This window comes from Falco punctatus (genome assembly GCF_963210335.1).
Source record: "Falco punctatus genome assembly, chromosome: 5".
NCBI lineage: Eukaryota > Metazoa > Chordata > Aves > Falconiformes > Falconidae > Falco > Falco punctatus.
In genome coordinates, this window is record NC_137584.1 from 57,621,978 (window position 1) to 57,642,581 (window position 20,604).

The following is a 20,604-nucleotide window of genomic DNA, read 5'->3' on the forward strand; positions in this document are numbered from 1 at the left end:
CTTCCAGACTTGGGATTTCCTCAAGTATACTACAATTTATCAGAAATAATGATAGAAGGCCATTGATCTTTTTAGCTTAATTTTCTGTGACTTCTGGATGCAAGCCATCTAGACTCAGGCTGTATTGCATATTCAGATTTTTAAAAGTTCTATTTAAATATTTTTAAGAAAAATAGACTATTTTCTGGAATATTTTGTGCATATATTGATTGCAAAGTCATGTGGGCTTTTTTAAGCAGAGCTGATTGTAGTTTAAAAAATGTCCTTTTCATTGGTTTAAGTAAATTGAGTTCACTTATAGTAACATATTTCAAAGCAGGATCACTGAATCCAAATCCATGACATCAGAGAAATGTAATTTGTGGGCAAGTACTGCTTATTACTGCAGCTGGTGGCATGGATTAGCTTTAAAAGAAAGGTGTGGCCTGAGGAAACTAAGAAAAAAGAAGTTCCCATTTTTTAATAGCTTTCCCATGCAAATCAATGCACTTAACTCACACTTACCATTTAACACAGATAGCACAGTACCTAAATTCAGCAGTGTAGGTGAGACCATGTAATCTTTTAGTTGCACTGCCATTAGAAGATGTAAAACTTGTGAAACATTGCATTTAAAGTAATTATGAGCCTTGTACTCCTGCGAAATCACAGCTCCAACTTGTAGTTGGGGATCCTTTGAATAAACGCTGGAGAGAAGGGAATCTCAGAAATATTTCAGGAAATTTCAGGAACATTCTCACTTTCCCCAATACATTATTCTGGGTTTACATTTCTCAAAAGAAGAATGTAAAACCAAAATTTAACTGCAACTTCCCTTGTCTTCTTTCCTGCTGACAGTTATTTATTCACTATGTGTGAATAATTGCTAGCGACCAAACTGCTCTGTGGATTTGATCTTTATTTGACTGCAGTACAGGTGTATTTCTTAAAGTGTGTTTCTTGGCTAAATTCACCCATGTGCGGGCATTATTAGAGCTTGCGAAGTGGACACAGAAGCCATTCCCCCTGATGCTCGTTCTTGCTGTGCTTGCTCTCAGGAGGACATGATCGCTTCTGATGGCTGGCTGGTTGATTCCAACTCCGGCTTAAAAATTCCACTAGAATTTTGATTGGGTTTTTTTTCTTTTTTTTTTTTCTTTTTTTTTTTCTGGGAGACGCTGACATAAACAGGAAAAAGGAACTCCAGAAACTATGAAATCATTTCTTTTCCACCCAAACAGGCTCTATGTGGGACAGGTTTCCAACAGCAAAGAGGGTTCTGTCAGATTTATTGCCTGGGCGCACCATTTGCATTTAATTTTCCCTTCTCATCATCACACATGTATATTGCCATGTCCATATGGAATAAACACCAGAACTGGAGATCCAGACCACTATACCACTGAGGCAACTCCTCCTATTCAAAGGGGACTTAAAACATCTTTAATCCCTGTGTGGACACAGGACACTTAACCGGAAGACTTTCTTGAATGACAAAGAGGAAGCAGATCCAGACTGGAAGATGGACAAGCCAAAATCCCACACAACCCATCTGTTCTGGTTAGTGAGATACTTCCTTGGTTATATAAGTCAATGTTTTACTGTATTGGCACCCTAAGGCTAGTCTGGTTTGTGCCAGAGGTTGGTTTGTCTTCTGCATACTTCAGTGTGATGGATTGGAAATGGAAAGTGCTCCTTGGTGAGCCAGGAGACAGCTTTCAAAATAGAGGCTGAACCACTGTTCAAAAGAAGGGGCAAGTCTCATTCTGTTGATTTTCTAATTGTAGAATTGGGCTAAAATCCTCATTTGGCATGTTCATATCTTCTTTTTAAGGGAGGGCACATCAGAGACACTCTGTACTAGCTTGGAAAGCTATGTCCCACCTAATTTGACTTTCCACACAGTCACTGAGGGTGAAGTCTGTTTTCTGGAATTCTCCTGCAAGAAGAAATATTTCTTCATTGAAAATGGACCTTCCAGGACCACAGGAACAGCTGGAGTTCATTGATTTTTAACTTACAACAAGCATTCCTCATTATGTTTTGCAGTATGAACTCAGCTTTCGTTACTTCCTGAGGAGAGAAAACGTTAAGCCTGCCTTCCTGATAGGGCTGCAACAGTTTATTCATTTCCCAGGAATGCTAATTCAGTGCCTCTCTTCTTTTTCTTCTTATAGTCAGACCACTCAGGCAAAAGTATGGAAACATCCAAGATTATTTTAAAGCCATTCGCACTCTGTATTTCATTATGCTGTCTCATTGAACTGCTCAGCTAAGAGCATCCAAATGACGACATCATGCAAGCACGTCTTCATTATGTCAATCCATGAGCATAACGATGCTCATGTATGTATACATACATTTATAGCACTTACAGCTTGTAGGTTGTACAGCTGATGCATTAATCTGAAGCAGAAGGTTGTTTTGGCCTCCGCTTTTCTCTAAAAATCCAGCACCGCATCGCCATACAGATGTGCGTGAGTGCAGTGTTAGTACAATGTGCAGCTCCGCTTGCTAAACAAGCACTGCTGCCTTGAAACGAACCTGAAAGGTATGGCTGGGATTTTAATTTTCCACCAAGGTGCTTAGACACCATTAGAGTGACGAGGAAAAAACTTTTTAAAATCAGAATCATACCCAGCGAGCATACAGGCACTTTGACTAGCCATGCTGCCACAGCCTCTGTCAACCTTATTGGGGCTGGTTTCAGTGCTTTATTATTAAAACCAGAGAAGTACTGTCAGTTGTAGAACTGGATAATCTGAACCCTTATAATCAACAGATTAATGGAAAAGTTAAGCAAAAGCAGTTTGCCTAAGAGCCAAATTATGCCTGCTTTTGAAAGGAATTGATTTTGCATGGGCCAGACTTCCCCCCCCACACACACACACAGCCAGTATGATGCAAAACTTCAGTTTGCACTGTCTGGGTACAAAACCAGAGCTGTATGAAGAGTTTGACTGAGTTTTCCTCAGGTCTTAGGGATTTGTTTTGTCCTATTCTTTCTCCTCTTTCCCTCCCTGCCTCACCCAACAAAAGGTTTCTAGAGTAATTTCAGTCTTAATTTGACTGAACAAACCAAATGTTTTAAAAGGAATTCTGCCCTGTAAATAACACAACTCTTCCCCCTTGTGGCATTTCTAGCAAAAATCAGAATTTGTGATGTTTACGGTAAATATTTTGTAAAGCTGATAGATACAAACCATTGTGTTTCATTTGTAGCTACAGGTAAGGAGAGGGAGGAGCACAGCAGATGTCTGAAGCAGCACTTGAAGGTGACTTGTGTCACTTTTGACATGAGTTCAGGGTACAGCAGTGCTGCACCTCAAGGTACAGTGGTGACATCAGCTGCCCTGCAGTGCATGGCCTGACAGGACAGTGTCAGGCCCTGCCAAGAGGCTATTCTGTTTTCAGGCATCTTGTACTCTTCCAGTGACAGACACTATTTAACTCCACACTACCCCGGTCATAATGAGAGTCAGCCAAGGTAGCATGTCCTTCAGAGAAGAGTCACTCCTTGGCAGTATATGATAAGCAACCTGTTCTTCTTTAGCTTAATCTCCCATAGTTTGTTCAAATAGATGCTCTGGCTCTCACCAAGGACTTCTGGCATTCTATACACTGTCAATGCAGTGAAGACGTGGTTCCTCACAGGAGATCATTCATTCCTCTGATGGAGTAGCAATGGCAGAGGATGCATTTTTCATGTGCCATTGCAGAGAACACAGGAAATCTCAGAGCAACTGCACGTGGATTTCAGGATGTTACACCATGTCATTAATTTTATGAAGTTACAAAAATATAACTTAGGGGAGGGTTTTGCTTGCCACTGCTCTGCCTGTAGTGACTTGGAGCAATCAGTCTGTATAGCAAATAACTCTGCTTCTCCCCTTTTATCCTCAGTTTAATGCCAGATCCCTGCATCAATATGCACTTGAGGTTTTTTAGGTTCATGATGAAAAAGAAACCAGACTTCCTGGAGAGGGGAGGGAATGCTCTTGGGTCATGTCATAGAAATTCCTGTTTGAAGCTCTGGTTTTTACTTCAGCCCCAGCACATCTTTGAGCCCTGTGAGTGGCATTCAGCCTCTCTTGCAGACTTTCTTCTGTCAGTGTGTAGCTGTCAGAGTAACTACCAGGGGTTACAGATGAGTCATAGTGGTAATTTAACAGCAGAAAAACACTCCTCCCATCGAAGTCTTTGCAACACCTTTAACAAAGGCAGAGCTGGGCTTCACTGAATAGCATCTGTACATTTAACTTCTTTCATTCCATACTGCAGGCAAGGCAAGGGGCATATGTTTCCACTACAATTTTTCCTCCTTGGAAAATCAGAGCCTAAGTCTGCTTTTGACATGAAAAATGTGTGTTTCAACAGCCTGGTCTGGAGACTCCCTGTAAATTCACGCTGCTGCAACAAACCAGCACTTTTATTTTTCATTCCAAGTCTTGAAATAGTAGCAGTCTCCTCTTTAATTTACCTGCTAACTGTATGGAAGAGAATAGACCATTCCCTGGCATAGATCTGCAGAGCAATAGCCGAACTTCATGATGAGCAATTTCAAAATATCATCAGTGTTTGCCACTGCAGAGTATTTTTTCCTCAATTCTCCCACAAAACTCTGGCTACAGTCAATTGTTTTTACACTATTCCATTTGCTCCCACACAGTTTCACAAGTATTTGATTACTGTGTTGGTCAGATCCATCAGTCTGCTGCAGCTGTTTTGTAGCACCACAGGTACACAGTGGCCATAATCCTGAAATGTGCTTTGTAGCCGCTGTGTGTTAGTGGAAGTCTCTCAGGTCACTAACTGAATACAGCTGCAGACACAGAGGCACTGGGATGTGGTCCTAATGTGGCAGCTTGGAAAATCCCAGCTTAAAATGACAGATATGTGTGTTCTGCATAAAATGTTAGAAAATTGGCTCTTTGGTCAACCTCTCTGGTCAAATCACTTAGGCACCATGAGGAGCTGGATCACTAAGGAAAAAGCCAAGGCTGGGCTGAGGTAGCTCCATCTAGGATGGTAGAACCAGCTGCTCAAACCACGGTCATTTTGCAAATCCCTAATAAAAGCTAACTTCAGCAGGGTTATACAGCACCAGCTTCCCTGTGCTATCGGCCAGAGCTGGTCACCTCTTCTATATATATATATAGTACCTTGGAAAAGCAGCTTGTGGCCAGCAGGCAGCTGATTCCTTCCCACAACAGGGCTGGGAAACAGTCTCCTGCAAGACAGCTGAAAACACACTTACGGAGTATGTGTTAGATTATATCACAGTGAGACGGACACATATCTGCCTCTCCCTGATGAGTGTGTCCAGGCTGTTTTATAATGACGGTGATGTAATTTCTGCTGCCTGCCTGTGATGGCAGGAGTGGAGGCAGGCCAGCTGCAGGGTGTGATACTAGATTGTTGGATTATAAAGAAACAGCTGGCAGTTCCCACTCTGTCAGCTGCAGCTGTACGTAGGCTTCGTGGGACAGTTACACTTTGTAGTTCGGGATGCCATTGACTGAAGATTAGGTTATGTCATCACATATTCCCCAGCCCACACTGATATTTTTTAAAATGCTTGGGTTTATCCCCAGGGAGCATTTACTCTTCTGTAACACAGTGTACTCAAGATGGCACTTTGTACTGGACACTGATTTATAAACTCCGAGACCAGGACAAACTGGGAACCATCTCACTCGATTGCCTGAACAAAACAGGGTATTGCATTTCATCCATTTATTCCTACACTGAGAGTAGGTATTTGGGTATTTGATGGGAGGCCATTTGAGCCAAATGAACACCCAGAGCTAAAAAACTGCTGGTTCTCTTAGAATTTATTCCCATAGTTAATTCCCCGTTCCATCCTTGCGCTTAAAAAATGGGCGTCTATTTTCTCGCTTGAAAGCATGAAAGATTTCTCCCCTGGTATTAACTCGTTCACATCATGACTTTTTCTCTGCTGGTACAAAGGGCCATGTAGATGCTGGTACCTCCTCCTGGCGCAGGCATAAGGATGACAAAATCGAGCCAAGGCATAGGTGATGCACTCACCTGCCTCCCCTCGTGCAGACAAGTGCTGCAGGCGTGAACTGCCTGCCTTGCCTGCTCACCCTCACCCGGCACGCACGGGAGGGCCTGCCTGTCTGTACAATTACACTGGCATCTCCACCGCAGGAAGCACGGCCACCCCTCACAGCTGGGTGAGGGCAGCAGTAAACAAGGAGCTGAAGTGCTTTCCTACCAAGAAGCTGCAACCCCTGAAGTCTCCTCTCTGAGGTAAGCCTCAGGTGTAAGGCTTCATGTTAGTTGCTTCTTGAAGTCGAGCCCGTCTTGTGAATACCAGGCCAAACTATAATGCATATTGATTCCCTGGAGTTGTATCATTAATATCATTGAAGTGCCAGCTATGTTGCCCTGTGTTCCTCTGTCCTGCTGTAAACATTGGGTTTCCTCATTTGTCTAATCCTACAGGCAATTTGAATTGGCTTATTATTGTAAGAAAACATCCATTTTGTTTTGTTGCAGTATTGCTCAGTTACTTCAGGAATATATATAACTACTAGTAATGTTTAATAGCATTGTTTAATCTGGAAGAAATTCTGAGACAACCAGCAGCTCCTCCATTACTTGTTTTAAAGTAAACCCAGTGGCTGTCCCAGACCCAGGTCCCAGGTTGTCCCAGGTAGCAGCAGAGGCACCACAGCTTGCAGCCTCTGCTTGTGGCCTCCAGGTGCTGCAGGCCACCATGCTGCAAGCTCGCCTCCCATCTGCCACGGCTGCAGCAACTCTTGCTGGGAAAAGAAGGAACAATTCCACCCCTGTGCTGGGACAAATGTAGGCTGAGTCTGGGACCAGTCTGCATGGTGTATGTTGCCGTGAATCACACTGTTTCTATGACTTTTGAGTCCCTGGGACTAAATGGAGCCCCTCATTGCATTTTCCTCTAGAAACTGAGTGCAGAACCTGAACCTGAGGCTGAAGGATATCCTTGGACAATAATTCTGTGTCTGCTCTCAGCATCCACCCTTAACTCAAAAGACGTCTCTTCAGATTAGGGTAGTCTTGCTGCTAAAACTATAATTCTTGTTTTATGCTGAGGCACGTAGTCAAAGATTATCAAAATACACCATTATTTCAAACAGCACGGTGAGGTCAAACTGGACCAGTATCATTTGTATACACACACATCTATCTATCTATCTATCTATCTATCTATCTATCTATCTATCTATCTATCTGCCTACCTATAACACAGATTGCTTCCTGGTTTCTTCTCCAGCTGGGTCACCATGAAGTGTTACAGGCTAGAGAAATCAATTTTGGTTTTCTCACCCAAGCCTCAGTAAATGGCTTATGACCTGTGTGATACAGCCACCCCAGGCAGGATGGCACCTGAGCTTTGATATACAACACAGTCAGTGTCTACCTATCAGCACAAGCCCTGCAGCTGCAAAGCTCAAAAAGCATGGCCACACCAAGGGATCCTTCTGCTTCACGTCAAAAGCATTGACCACCCAATACTGTCTTTGCTAAGAGATTTGGTTGTCTCCTGTCTTGGTGAGGCCAAGTAAGCTCTCTGTGCACAACACCTTACCCGCCTGCCTTCCCTCCTCCTTCTTCTTGTTACTCTCCTGACGCTTACCTTCTGCCTTCACTGTATAAACTTGCCATTGTTATTAATGCCTTGCTCCTTGTTCCTTCCTGTCTTGACTTTATATGGCAAGAAGAGAGGAGCAGCCCCCTTGGAAAGAAATAAATGTTATTACAATGAGGGGATGAAAACTCCACTGCTCCTGGTTTGTAGGCTCCCCCATTGCCATTGTGTTCCTGGAAGAGCCAGAAAAGGTAGCTAAACTCCTTAAACTACCCATATCACATGAGCTGTAAAACCTGGGAAAGTGTGCCAGGGAGCCCTGAACATCTTGGGCCGATGATCCTGTTACAACATTAAATTTCTTCTCTGAGTTCATCCTGCTTCCAGGTGACAGGTATGCGTGCAGTCCTATGATTTAGTGCAGGCCATATGTGTGTAAGTCTGATGTCAGAGGAAAGCTATATTTACCAAAAATGGTGTTAGTATCTGGTGTATCTGGTTGCCAGTGTAGGAAAAAGCAGAGGTTTCCTGATGTGAACTGCTGTAAGGTACATGCAGCCTCATGTGTCTGACTGGATCTGGAAAGGGAACTCAGAGCACAGGGCAATACAGATGAAATGTCAAAAAGACATTAACATACTAGGGAATGGAGAAAACAGGAAATTTTATTTTTCTTCTGTTACGACAGCTCAGATGTATACCCTGGCTATGTTGTGTCATTGTACAGACATTACTGTTGAAACATTTTATTTTTAAAAAGACAGAAAAGCTGCCAAGAAGGGCTAGTGTGTCTATACCTTATTGAAGCAGGAGATAATACTTGGTGCAGGAATGATCACAATTATAGTTTCTGCTAAAGCAGCCTGGGTTATAGCTCCATGGACCTTTACTACCTTGCTGAAGTGGCTTTTTCTTCCTTGTCACCTTGGCATCTTGTTTCTATACTGCACTTCCTTCCTTCATTTGCCTAGCATTGTATGCTTAGTCACACAATGAACTAGATCAGAGAACTTACCTGCCTGAAAGTGAACTTGCATTTCCTTGGCCATGCTACTTTTCAGCCAAATCAAAACATCATTTTGGTTCGTGATCTGGATGCACAAGCCCTTGTGCCAGCGTGATGGAAGAGGCTTGGGTTAGGAATGAGCTCCTAGAGGAAGGTAGGGTACTACAGAAACTGCAGCAGCACTGCTATCAAGTGTGGGGAAACTACTATTGTGATGTCTCTAGTTCCTCAGCCACAGTTAGTGGTCACTTCAGGCCAACACATCAAGGACACAAGTCTGTAGCCCAAGCCAACATGTACTGAGAGGTGTTAATGGCCCCCATTCTTTGGCCTTGCTTCTTTCGCTGCGTAGTGATTAGCTCTGAAGTTATTATGCTGTAAACAAGTAATGTATTCAAATCCATGTATGTTCAGAGAGTAGTGTAATCAGGTAGTCTGACAATTTGTGTTTGCTTGCTGAAGCGCTAAGACTAGCAGCAGCCATTTGGACAGGTGGGGTCATACAAAACCATCTTTATGCTTAAAAATGGAAGCAAAGACAGACAAACCTCCTTTACTGCAGGAGCCAGGAGAAAAACTAATGCCATAATTAGATCAGTTATCAAGAAGAGAAGGGGTAGAAGTGGGGCAAAAACACATAAAGAAAATTTCTACTCCATGTGATCTGGCTCACTTCAAGGCTTCCCCTTCTTTTACAGGTTACTGGTCCACCCTTGCAGCTGACCTACTCTCACAGTACCAAATATTGCATCAGGAAGTCCTCGAAGTCATGAACATTTGTCACTCTACCAGACTGCAGGACAGCAGTCCCAGGGACTGCCAGCAAGGCTGTCAGCCCAAAAGAAACATCCTTACCTGTAAAATGGGGTGGTGCTTGGCCACCAGGATTTCCCTGAACCTACAGCATCTGTTAGGAGTAGGCAAACTCTAATGTGCACTTACCCTTACCTACCCAAGTATTTTATTTCAAAGAAATTTTGCCAGTTAAAATTTCCAAACATAAGTAAAATAATTATGTGAGAATATCCATTTTTTAATTTTAAGTTTGTTTTTAGTCCTTCTTCAGCAGTCTCAAAACTGTGATCCAAATTATCATAATGACTCCAAAGAATCCAGATAAGAAATACAATATATGTGTGAACATCACACTTATTATTGCTATGATTTTTAGCCTGAAAATTAGTTCTATGGGATTATGTGATCTGTACATCAGTCATGTCCCTTACAGTTTCTGAATCCTTTGCTCTACATCAGCCAAGTCTGACCAAGGTCTCCAGGTCTCTAAAGGTGATGAGATTCCTGACAGTTTCATGTAAATCAGTTCAGTGGACTCAAATGAATTTCCCTTCAAGGGAAAGTTAAGCAAAACAATCACTACTCCCTCTTTCTGGCAGTGGTCACCCACTGCACTGGCAGCTTGCCAGCCAGCACACATACTGGGGTGTGCTGCCTCTGCCTTGGGGTGCCCTATGGGAAACACTGGGTTGTTGCAGAGGAGCTAGACGAGCCACCAGGCAGGCACAAATCCACAGGAAAGTACATCTCCTTGTTTTTCTCACTCACAGAAAAAACTTTTCAGTCAGTCCCAGGACTAAGTCTCCTGGGCTTGGAGTGTGGACGGTAATGAATGCTGGTCTTGCTGTGGTCTGCTGTCTTCTCTCACCCTACAGCCTTAGATACACATTAGAATTTAGTAAATTAAGATGGAATTTCAGTGCTGTTTGAAACAGTATTGATTCCACTTCAAACGCAATGTACAGAGTAGAGGCACGGTAGTATATAAGGGACCTGAGAAGTTCCAGGCTGTTATGTGGTGACAGGGCACGGCAGGAAAAGGAATGAGCTCACATGACAGCTAATGCAGAGAAAATTTTGTTGAAACACTTACAGTGTTTTCTACATTTTATTTGATATATTTGACAAAAAATAATCCTGAAAAAAAGGTCTTTTGAAATAAATGTTCCTAGGCCAATAAACCCTCCCTTCACCTTCCTGTACTGAAGAGCTTATTTGCATCAGTAACTTGTATTGACAAAGGCTTTACAAGTTATAGCAGGACAGATCTTATTATAGCATGGAAAACGCCTTTACCTCTTCAGAAAAACCTTTGTAAAAAGCAGTGACTCAGCTTCTGGTTCTGAATCAGTCAGGACCCATAGCAGGAGCTGGGCACCACTGCAAGGACCCACCAGTCAGCTGCACTGGAGCCCACCAAGAGATGGGATCAGCCAGCTGCCACTGCATTTTTGGTGTAACACTTTTCCCACCTTCCTCTCAAAGACCTGTATCCCATTCATTTCAGGCAGTACTTTGGTCTCTCTTCTACTTGGTAAGGATGTGTTGTAGCTGTTTGACAAATGCCTGTGATGCACCAGAGAGCAACAGAGGAAGAGACTGAAGTGCTGGGGGAGTGGCACAAGTACATGTGAGTGCTGATGCTACTTAAGGAGATCTTTGCTGTGTGACCTGGCACATGATAGACAGAGCATGTCTCATGCACTGGATCCTGAAAGAAATTTCTGGGTCTCCTGTCCTCCCTCAGTAACACTTAGAGTACAGCAGCTGCTCTGAGGCTCCCAAACAGTTGCAGACAGGTTGGATGCCAGGTTCCCAGGAGGATTTTAACCTAGGGCTTGAGATGAGGTTAATTCCTTATGCAGCATCTCTGTGTCAAGTCTGTAGAAAGATTCATTACTGTTATTTTTATTTGCAGTTGTTTTGTTTGGTTTGGGTTTTTTTTAAAGATGTGATTATGCTCCCTACCCATGTCTTCCTGTCTGGATGAGGAAACAGCAAATGGAATACTGCACAGCATGCCAGATTAGAAGCTGCTAAAATATACATGGCCACAAGCATCTGATCACATTTGATGAATAATATCAATACCTAGTGTTACAAAACATTCTATAAAGTATGTGTGTCTAGCCATCCATCATTCTGTAGAAGCGGAGGTAAATGGAAAGGTAGGATGCTCCCCTTGCCAGTGTCCATTGTCTTTATTGATGACGAATATTTGCTTCCTCTCAGCAGAGGTGTTCGCTCAACCCCATGGGCAGAGCGTCCCCCACCACCAGCTCATGTAGCTCCTTTGCCTTCCTGGGAAAGTGCACCGAGGTCTGCACTCAACACTGCGCCATTGTGCACACATGCACGCGTGTGGGCCAGCTACTCTCTGGGCTGGCCAACCCAGCCTTCCAGTAATGCCTGGCTAACAAGTGCAGAGGGAAAACCAACACAAATGCTAAACACGTATTCAAATGATGACATGGTACCTCATCACCAGCTTTATAGGAACAGAAAAATAAATTTGTCTGCACTAAATAAATTATTGTGATTTATTCACTTGATTCAGCAGCTAAAAGCTTGTAAAATTGGTTTTCTTGGTATATTACTGGGAAGTACATGTTGTTTAAACACTAGAAAGACAGAAAGGCATTCTGTGAAGATTCAGGTTTTTTGTTGATATTTTAGATACTATTTTATTCCCATGTATATGAAAGGTGATCGAGAGAGATGATAAAATCGATGAAGTGTTATTTTCATTTCTTTATGTTATTTCTTGTTGAGGTAGGCTGGTGATATTTTCAGATGTATTCCACAGCAGCATCCTGAAATAAATATGTCTGAATGTACAACCAGATTATGCACAACCAATGCAAGCAGGAGCAGCCCTGCCTCAGGGACACAGATCACATAAATTTACTCTCAGGCTGACTCCAGCCTGCCGTCCCCTGGTTACCTTTGATAGTCCAGGGATTTTGCATCCCTGTTACTTTAGGCCATCTGGCAATATGCACCTATCTAGATCAACTTAAATAAAATAAGGTCTGACTGCGTTGCTAGTTAAAACACAGCAAGAATGATAAGCTAACTCACAGATGTTCATGTTCAAGTGTTATCCATTAGGTGTTATTTTAGGCTGAAATTATTTATTTTAAAAAACCATACAGTTAATTGAGATTTTGTACATTGTTTGCCCAGTTGTCATCTGTTGATGGGGGGAAATGGGTCAGCACAGGAAGGATGAGTGACATAACAGGAAGCTTAAGAGTTTTATTTTGCTTCCAAATCTCCCTGCATTTGCTTTTAGCTTTGAATTAAACCACAAAAGCAGTACATTTTGATACTGTAATAAGAGTGATGAGTTAGAACATTAGACCTGCACAGGATTATGCTTTCAATGGAGGAAAAGTGTAGAGTCTGGTTAAACTTTAAAGGCTTTAAGAACAGTAGATATTCAAGAATTTTAATGTGAAAAACAAAAAAAATATACAAAATCAGCGGTTTACAATATTAAATAAATAATAACATTTAGGTACAAATGAATTTATTCCTAAATTAACTACTTCAGAGACATGATCACAACCATTAACGGTTCTTCAGTACTGTTAAAATATCTAGATTTAGTACCATGAAATCTCTGATGGCAGAAGAGTCTTTTTATTAATTATCCCTTTTACCGTTACAGTATTTTTATATGCTTGGTATTTCTATTTAATGTGGTCTACAACAAGATAAGCTCTAACCTTGGTCTGCTTTCCCTTGTCAAGCCCAGTAGCCCCAGTGAAATCGGCGCCACAGGATTCAGCCAGCTGCTCTGCCCTGACCCAGCTGAGAACCTCATTATCCATCTTTTGGAATATTTCAGCTGTGGAAGTGATACACTTACGTAATGCGCACTTCAGAAAAATAAAACCATCCCTGCTTTTAAAATGGAACACTCTGCAGCTCCTGCTACCACTAAATTCTCACAATTTCCTTTTTCTGTGTGAAGTGTGAACTAGAAAAATATCATAAGCAAAAAGTAGTGATGACCAGAAAAGATGGAAGAGAAACGATGAAAAGACAGATGAAAGCAGGGAATAAAGCTACCTGAAAAAAAGGTACCTGAAAATATTCCCATTCTTCTCATTCAGCAATAACCTTCATGTCGCATCACAGCATTTTCCATCTCACCTGGAACTACTTACTATCTCCTCGCATCTGAAGGGGAACTGGACCCACGTATTGAACAAAACCGACATGGATTCTGTGTTTCTGCAGCCAGCGACCACAGGAGCCAGGGCCGAGGGGCTGGCGGGCAGAGTGCCGGCCCGATGGGTGCCCAAGCCAGCATCTGGGCCCGCTCCCTGCCTGCCCGGCTGGTCCCAGTGGCTGTGCGCACCCACGCACCGCGCAGCCCCCTCTGGCACGGCCGATACTGGGCCTTCTCCTCAATCAACAGCCAGGTTTCCAAAGATCCATCCCGAATCACGCGCTTGGCTCCGCTTTAGCTACAGAGCCACGGCTGCTCTGTAGAGGAAGGCCTTGCCCTTGCTGCAGACGCGGTGGTTGGAGCCTGCTGCCTGTGCTCAGCTGCGCTCCACTGAAATGCAGCAACACGGCTGGGAGAGGCTGGCATCTTGAGCCAGACCTCTGCAGAGTTTCTCATAGATGGATCTCCTGCACAGGCATCAGGCATGAAAGTGCCAACACCTACCATGATTTCACGTTACAGCTACTGACACCAACTGGAACTGCTCTTCCAAAACCTGCAGTACACTGTGAGGCCAGAAGGAATGTGGCTTGGCAGGCAGAGCGAGCCTGATTCAGCCAACTGCTTTATGTGTCACCGAAATCTATGGGACTGTTTAGGGGCTTAATTGCTTTGCTGAATCCAGGCCAAAGAGATGAAAAGCAAGACAGCTGAGTTGCAAGGCTGATATATATATATCTTTAGTCTGGAACACTTAGATACTTTATCAATACTATGATTCTCCCTAATAATTCATAGTGGTTTAGAAAAGTTTCAAAGGAAACACATGCCTTATTTTCTGGCCCTGATTTAGCAAACACTTTTGTGTCTGTGTAACATTATTCATGCAGACAGTGCCATTTTCTGAAGAACAGAAAGACACAAGTGAAGTACCACAACAGGCTGTTTTCGCAGGTCAGAGCTGTATTTTAATATCTACAGCATTTAAGCATTCCTACCAAGGTTATACAACTGCTAGAGACATCTGGACCTAATATTCAAATGTTCCCTGTTGCAATCTGTGTGTGTGTGAATATTCTTGTGCCAGAATATTTATTTTAATCTGTCTTTAAAAGAAAGAACAATAAGTTCAGGGAGTTATAATTTTTTTCAGTTGTTTTTCTTTCAATAGTAAACACACCTCAGAAAATGAAAATTAACAATTCCAGTACTAATGTTGAAATAATGCTTTTACTCACTGGTTAGTTGCCCTAATTAATGGCCCATTTTCAGGAGAGGCTTTAATTAACAGCTGACATTTAAGCAGCACTACAATGTGCTGTGCAATTATCACCTGGCCTACTTCTGTGTGATTCAAATGCTCTTGGAGAAAAAGGCACGATGCCTTTTTTTCCTGAAAGTTTTATAGAACAGGATGGGGACAGATACTAGGAGGGAGGAGACACAGCTGGATCTTCAAAGGGATTTAGGTTTGGGTTTTCCAGTACAATTTCCTGACCCAGTGACTGCCCCCTCAAAAGAGGGGCACCCACTCACACATCTCTCAACTTTGCCCTGGGATGCATAATTCTCACCCACTCCCTCTCCTCAGCTGGCAATGCCCTGAGCGCCATGGGGAGAGTCAGGAAGAATAATAATACAGCTGAGCCCATTTGATAGCTCAATGCTGCTAAAATGGAACGGCCTTCCCTCCTATGGTTTCCTCCATCTTCTTTCTCCTGTTTTGTATCCCTGAGGCTCACCTGGTAGCAAGGCAGGTTGATTCAGTTCCTTAGCCCTGGAATCAAAACAACCACCAGCTGCTGTACTAAAGCAGTTTCCTGCCAGTTCGGTGAGCTCAGCCAGCTCACTGTGCCATCACCCAGCTCACTGTGCGATCACCCTTGGTCCTCGCTCCCAGGAAGGAGGAGGTAGAAGTGTGGGACCACCACCCCTCAGTGGAGATGAGCTGGTATTTTAAGCTGTACTGTAAATCGAGCAGTCTTGTGAAATCAGATCTTATCTTGTGTAGGAAAGTAAACCACCCATTAGCATATTTTTGTACTGTATACATCTCCTGCCAGAAAATTAATGTCTAGCCAAATGTAAAGGTGGGAGCACTTGGCAGGGGCCTGCCAGGCCTTTTGGCTGGACTGAGCCCGTTCTTCCAGTGGCAAGCTGTAACCAGACAAAGGACTTTGCAGAGCAAGAACATGCTTTACCCTACGTGTTCAAACTGCTCTATGTAGCATGCAACAACTCAAGTAGCCACTAATGTTTAAATACATCAGTATTTGCTGGGTCACTGAAAGTATGAGCAAACACCAAGCTGTGGTTATGCCGAACCTCTTTCCTGCTCTCTAGCCTGATGAATATTTCATTATGCTATACCCAGTGAAACAGTTTTTGGTATGGGGGCCAGGGCTCCTTTCCCTCAGCTTCCCCAGAATACAACCACACAGCCTGCTGGTCAGAGCACCTTCCCCAGAGAAATGAGCTGGTCTGCTTGGGCAGAAGAGGGCATTCAGCCCATCTGGGTGACACTTCCCATGCTGTGCTAGAGAGGCGGGTGTTTCTCTGCCTCCTCTTCCAGCCATGTGTTGGTGGAGCCCGGGGTCAGCTGTGTTGGTTCTCACTGGGCCTGCAGGAAGAGACCTCTAAACAACATGGGCAGAGAAGATAAAATCAACACATGGTGGTGGGATGGGTATGGAGCTACCTGGGAAGAGCAGAGCCCTTTGCAGACATGTCCAGTGACTGAATATTGTGTAGGAAATAACCCCAGTCTTGCATACTGGCAGCTTCAATTCATGGGCTGACGTACGAGTGCCTGATAAGGTTGCAGTCCTGAGGCATGCACAGTGACTGTCTGTCCCCAGCCAGCCCCTGCCTAACAAAATCAAATTTATCTTGACATGCAGGGCTGTGTTTAGAAAGCTGCGGCAGCTCAGGGGTATTTCAGATATCTGCAGTGGGGACAGGAGAGACAGCTGTGGTGGTAGTCTTGTTAGCTAGCCTGATATAAATTGTCTCTTCCCATGAATCACCGCTGCCAGGCAGCAATGGGATTTGGGAACCTCCAGGGTTAGACTGTGAGGAGAAACTGAATATCATGATTTTGGGTCCAGAAATCTAAATTTTAGAAAGACATCAGAAATTTAGAAATAGAATGCAGGTATCTGCGTTTTGGGGGGCTTTTTTTATAGACCTAGTCTTTGGAGCATGCATTAGGCCATCCTTTAGCCTGTTACACTTCCACACAGAGCTGATGATATTTGCCTCCTAAAAATTGCAGTCAAGTGACCCTTTATGAACTGACTGTGGAGTTATGTGTTGGTTAGTATCGAGTAATTTCTGAGATCTAAGCCCGGATCGGTCATCAGTTTGTTCCATGGCTCTGAAAGGAGTTTGTAAAAATAGCACCAGGGAGCTCTATATCTATCGGAATTCAATATTTCAGTCTGGCAGCCTTGGATCTGAGAGTGAAGCATTGCTCTTTTAGCCAGTACACCGTCACCAGCTTCTGGGTCAGTGATAGGGAATGGGAACATACTAAATAATTCAGGTGGTGACCTGACTGTCCTAGGGCAGCAGTGCTTTAGCAGTGCAAGGAGGAAGTGTTACTGAAATCAGTGGGATGATTTTAATGAATAAGAAACTTTGAAGGATAGTGCTTTTTTTTTTTTTTTTTTTTTTTATTATTGTAGTGAAATATGCAGGGACTAGCATTACCATCTTTGCTGAAGGTTACTACCCATAAGGGAAATTTAGTGTCTGTTTTTAAAGAGAATCCCATTTGTCTGTTCATTTTCCTGCAGTTCTCATTCTGCAATCTGAGTATATCTTATTCTAATTATCACATCGTATACGATACAACGCAATGAAACCAAAAGTGAGGCAAGCTGCGGTCCATGGAAGTGGTCAGGTTTGTGCTACTCCTGCTAAGTGCTGCTAGGTGGCAATATGTTACCTAGAAAACTACGAGCTTCCAGCCGCCACCAACCTCCTCAGCTTCAGACCTAGCTGGGATGTGTCCGGGCATTGCTTGGCTCAAAAAGGCGGGGAGGCCTTGGAGCAGGACCTGGTGGAGAGCTGCTTCACTCACACAGATTTCTAACTCGGTACTGAGGTTTTCCAGAAACAAATGCAGGACTGAATCCTACCGGAAAAAATGTCTCCTCTGTGAACCCGAGAGAAAAAATAAGAGGCAAGCTTGCCTGTTGCAATACTTCTGTTTATACTGGGAGCATTTTGTAAGGGAATGAATCTTTCTGTTGTATAAAGATATTGCCATCTGGACTAGAATATTTCGTATAATCACAGGTTTCTCTTAAGAATACAAAATAGAAAATTTCTTTTCAGAGTGCAAAGATATTTTATTTCCAAATGTATGATTAATTGCAATTCTCTACATGTTCAATCAAAATGTTTAATCAGCTCAACCAACATCAGGACGTTTGTATTGACAGCTGGGTTGAAAACCAGCTTTAATAAAGGTGGAGAAGATGTATTTCCAGGTACATCTTTCAGCCATGCTACAAACACTTAGAACTGAGTCATCTTATGTATGTGTATTAACAACAGCATAGTAATAATGACTGGCGCATATTTGCATATTGCTTTGAATACAGAAAGTGATCTGGATTGAAACAAGCATTTATTTCCCTTGGCCTGACTCCTGGCGTGGCAGCGTATGTTCCTTCAAGGAGGAAAACCAAGGACTGGGGAAGGGCAGAGAGGGCAGGGCTCTGTGTGTTGATGCCATTTTATGCCAGCTGTAAGTTTACAAAAAATTACAGCTTAAGAATTACTCCCTTTTGATGCTGGGGTAGTTTGCAGCTGGCTCAGCACTTTGTCTCAGCTGCCAGAGCGTGGGCACAGGTGAGCAGCGCCTGGAGCTGGGGAGGCAGTGGCCGGGAGCACGCCTGCGGGAAAGGGCTTACGCTTGGGCTGGCAGGTAACGTGGATACATACATGTGGACATGGGGGGCCCGCGTCTGTCCTTGTGGTGGTGGCACGGGTAGGCCATTAACGTCTCTCCTGGCAGTGCAACACCAGGGAGAGCAAGTGGGGCCGGAGCAGCTGCTCTGTTCCAGGCTGGATCCTCCCGGCAGGGGTGCCTACCCCCTCTCAACCTGAGGCGAGACGTTGTTCTGGCATGGCAGATAAATTAGCATCTTTAATTACACTGGCTTGGATAGAAACACAGGGCTTGCTTCGTAGGCTACCGGTGCAGGAAACAAAATTCATAATGAACTGTTCACGTGGTGTTTAGCAACCTTGGATCTAACAAGCACCTTCTGCGGCAAAACTGCTTGAATTTAGACGGAGTTTCTGGTGCCTGGGGTCACCCGTAAGCAGACGTGGCACGGAGCAACGGGCACGGCCGCCCCACCGCGGCGGAGGCCACCCGGCTGCCGGCCCCACGGCTACCTCGAGCTCGCAGCGGCTCAATATGCTCTTTACTCGCCGTAGTCTCGCTCCGGGTGCTGCCCCGGCACCCGCTGCCCCGCACGGCCGGCCGGCTGTAGGCCCGGCACCGCGGCCTGCCCCACCCCGGCCCGGCCCGGCGCGGCGGCGGTTCCCGGCGGGGCCGTTTTCCCCGCGGCACCACCCGCCTGCCGTGCCCGATCGGCGACGGGAAGGGGAGCGGCGGCGCCAGGTCAGTGCCCGGCCGCGGGCCTCTGCCGGGCCCTGGGGCGTGCGGTGGCGAAGAGGAGGGGCAGGGTCTGGCCGGGGCTTGGGGCCGAGGAGCGGGCCCGGTGGCGGCAGCTGCCGCGGTGGCAGGCGGGCGGCGCGGTGTGCGGGCCCCGGGGCGGGCGTAGGCGGGGCGGCCTCGCCGCTGCGGGGGCGGCCGGGGGTGTTTCTGCCTGAACGTGTTAGGCGCTACGAGCGCCCATCGCTTGCTCGGCCTCGGGCCGGAGACCTCGGGTCTTACTTTGGGAACAGCCGGTTACCGCCCCCTTCGGCCCTGTTTGGCACAGGGCCCTCCCTTGCCGGTTGATGTAAAATAAATGATTTTTTTAAAGAATAGGCCATGCCAGAAATGGTTGCCTAGGTCAGACCGAGTGCTGTGGTGCACTTGTTGGGATTTTGGCGTTGCACAAGGTCAGCAGCAAGGAACCTCTGCTGGGGAAGGAGTTTCTCCCGTCCTCTTGTAATCATGGTCTTCCCAAGGTGATACCATGCAGGATGCCTTTGCTTCCTGAAATTTAGTTTGTAGAGACAAGGAGCCAGGTGAGGTGCTGTCCTGGTATGCTGCTGCTAGTTCCCAGTGCTGTTACATGGGAACACTAGGTGCACCCCTGAGAACCGTGCTACGGCCAGTTCTGACATCGGGTGAGGTTTTGCTGTGTTGTCAGCGAGAGCATTTGCTGGTGGTGGTAAGGAGAGCAATAGCAAGGAACAGAGTACTAAGTGGACTTCTGAGCACTGCTCAACTGCAAAACTTTTTGCAGTTTTCAAGGCAAATTGATCTGTGGGAAAGTATCAAGCTCAGCAGTTAACAGCTAGAACAAATTCATCCTTGCACTTTTTATGGTTTAGGATTTGGTGACTAAAAAGCAAACAGTGAATTGGTCGCGCTATTTCACAGGAATGGGAGTGACCACATCTATTTGTTTTGAAGGGGTCTAAAATACACCTAGCAGGCAGTGAGCTTTATGTGAACTTAAAAGTGTTTTCTGTCACTGTTACAGAGGGTCTTTTGTGACAAAGGCAAAAAGAACCTCTTCAGATCAAACCATTAAAAAATAAAGGGCATGCATCCATTTGTGGAAGATAACGGATTCTTGCTCTCACCCTCTGCTGTGAAACTCAAGATCTTGTACTCACCATCTGACCAGAATCAGGTGTTTTTAGGTAGTGTCATGTATTTGTGGCAAGACTTCTTTTGTCAGCTGTTTTGCATCCTTGAATGCCGTTATTTTTCACTGAACTTGGATATGCTTCTGTGTGATTTGTTTACTAAGTCTTCAAAATAATTAAAATGTGATTAAAAGAGAATATAATTGGTTAGGAACAGAGAGACAGCTCGCATCTAAACCTTAGCCTGCAGGGACCATTAAAAAA

At 44.6% G+C, this 20,604-nt stretch overlaps 1 protein-coding gene across 5 annotated transcripts in view; it reads left to right on the forward strand.

Moving 5' to 3' along the window:
- The window catches only part of ECHDC1 (ethylmalonyl-CoA decarboxylase 1), a 60,098-nt gene continuing 39,494 nt past the window's right edge, over positions 1-20,604 (forward strand). For 2 of the 5 annotated variants that reach the window (XM_080390449.1, XM_080390447.1), the window contains exon 1: positions 18,548-19,195. The gene's annotated coding sequence lies outside the window, so the exon portion shown is untranslated. Of the gene's footprint in view, positions 18,491-18,545; positions 19,196-20,604 lie in introns of those variants that run through there. The other 3 variants (XM_080390451.1, XM_080390453.1, XM_080390448.1) reach the window with 3 other exon arrangements.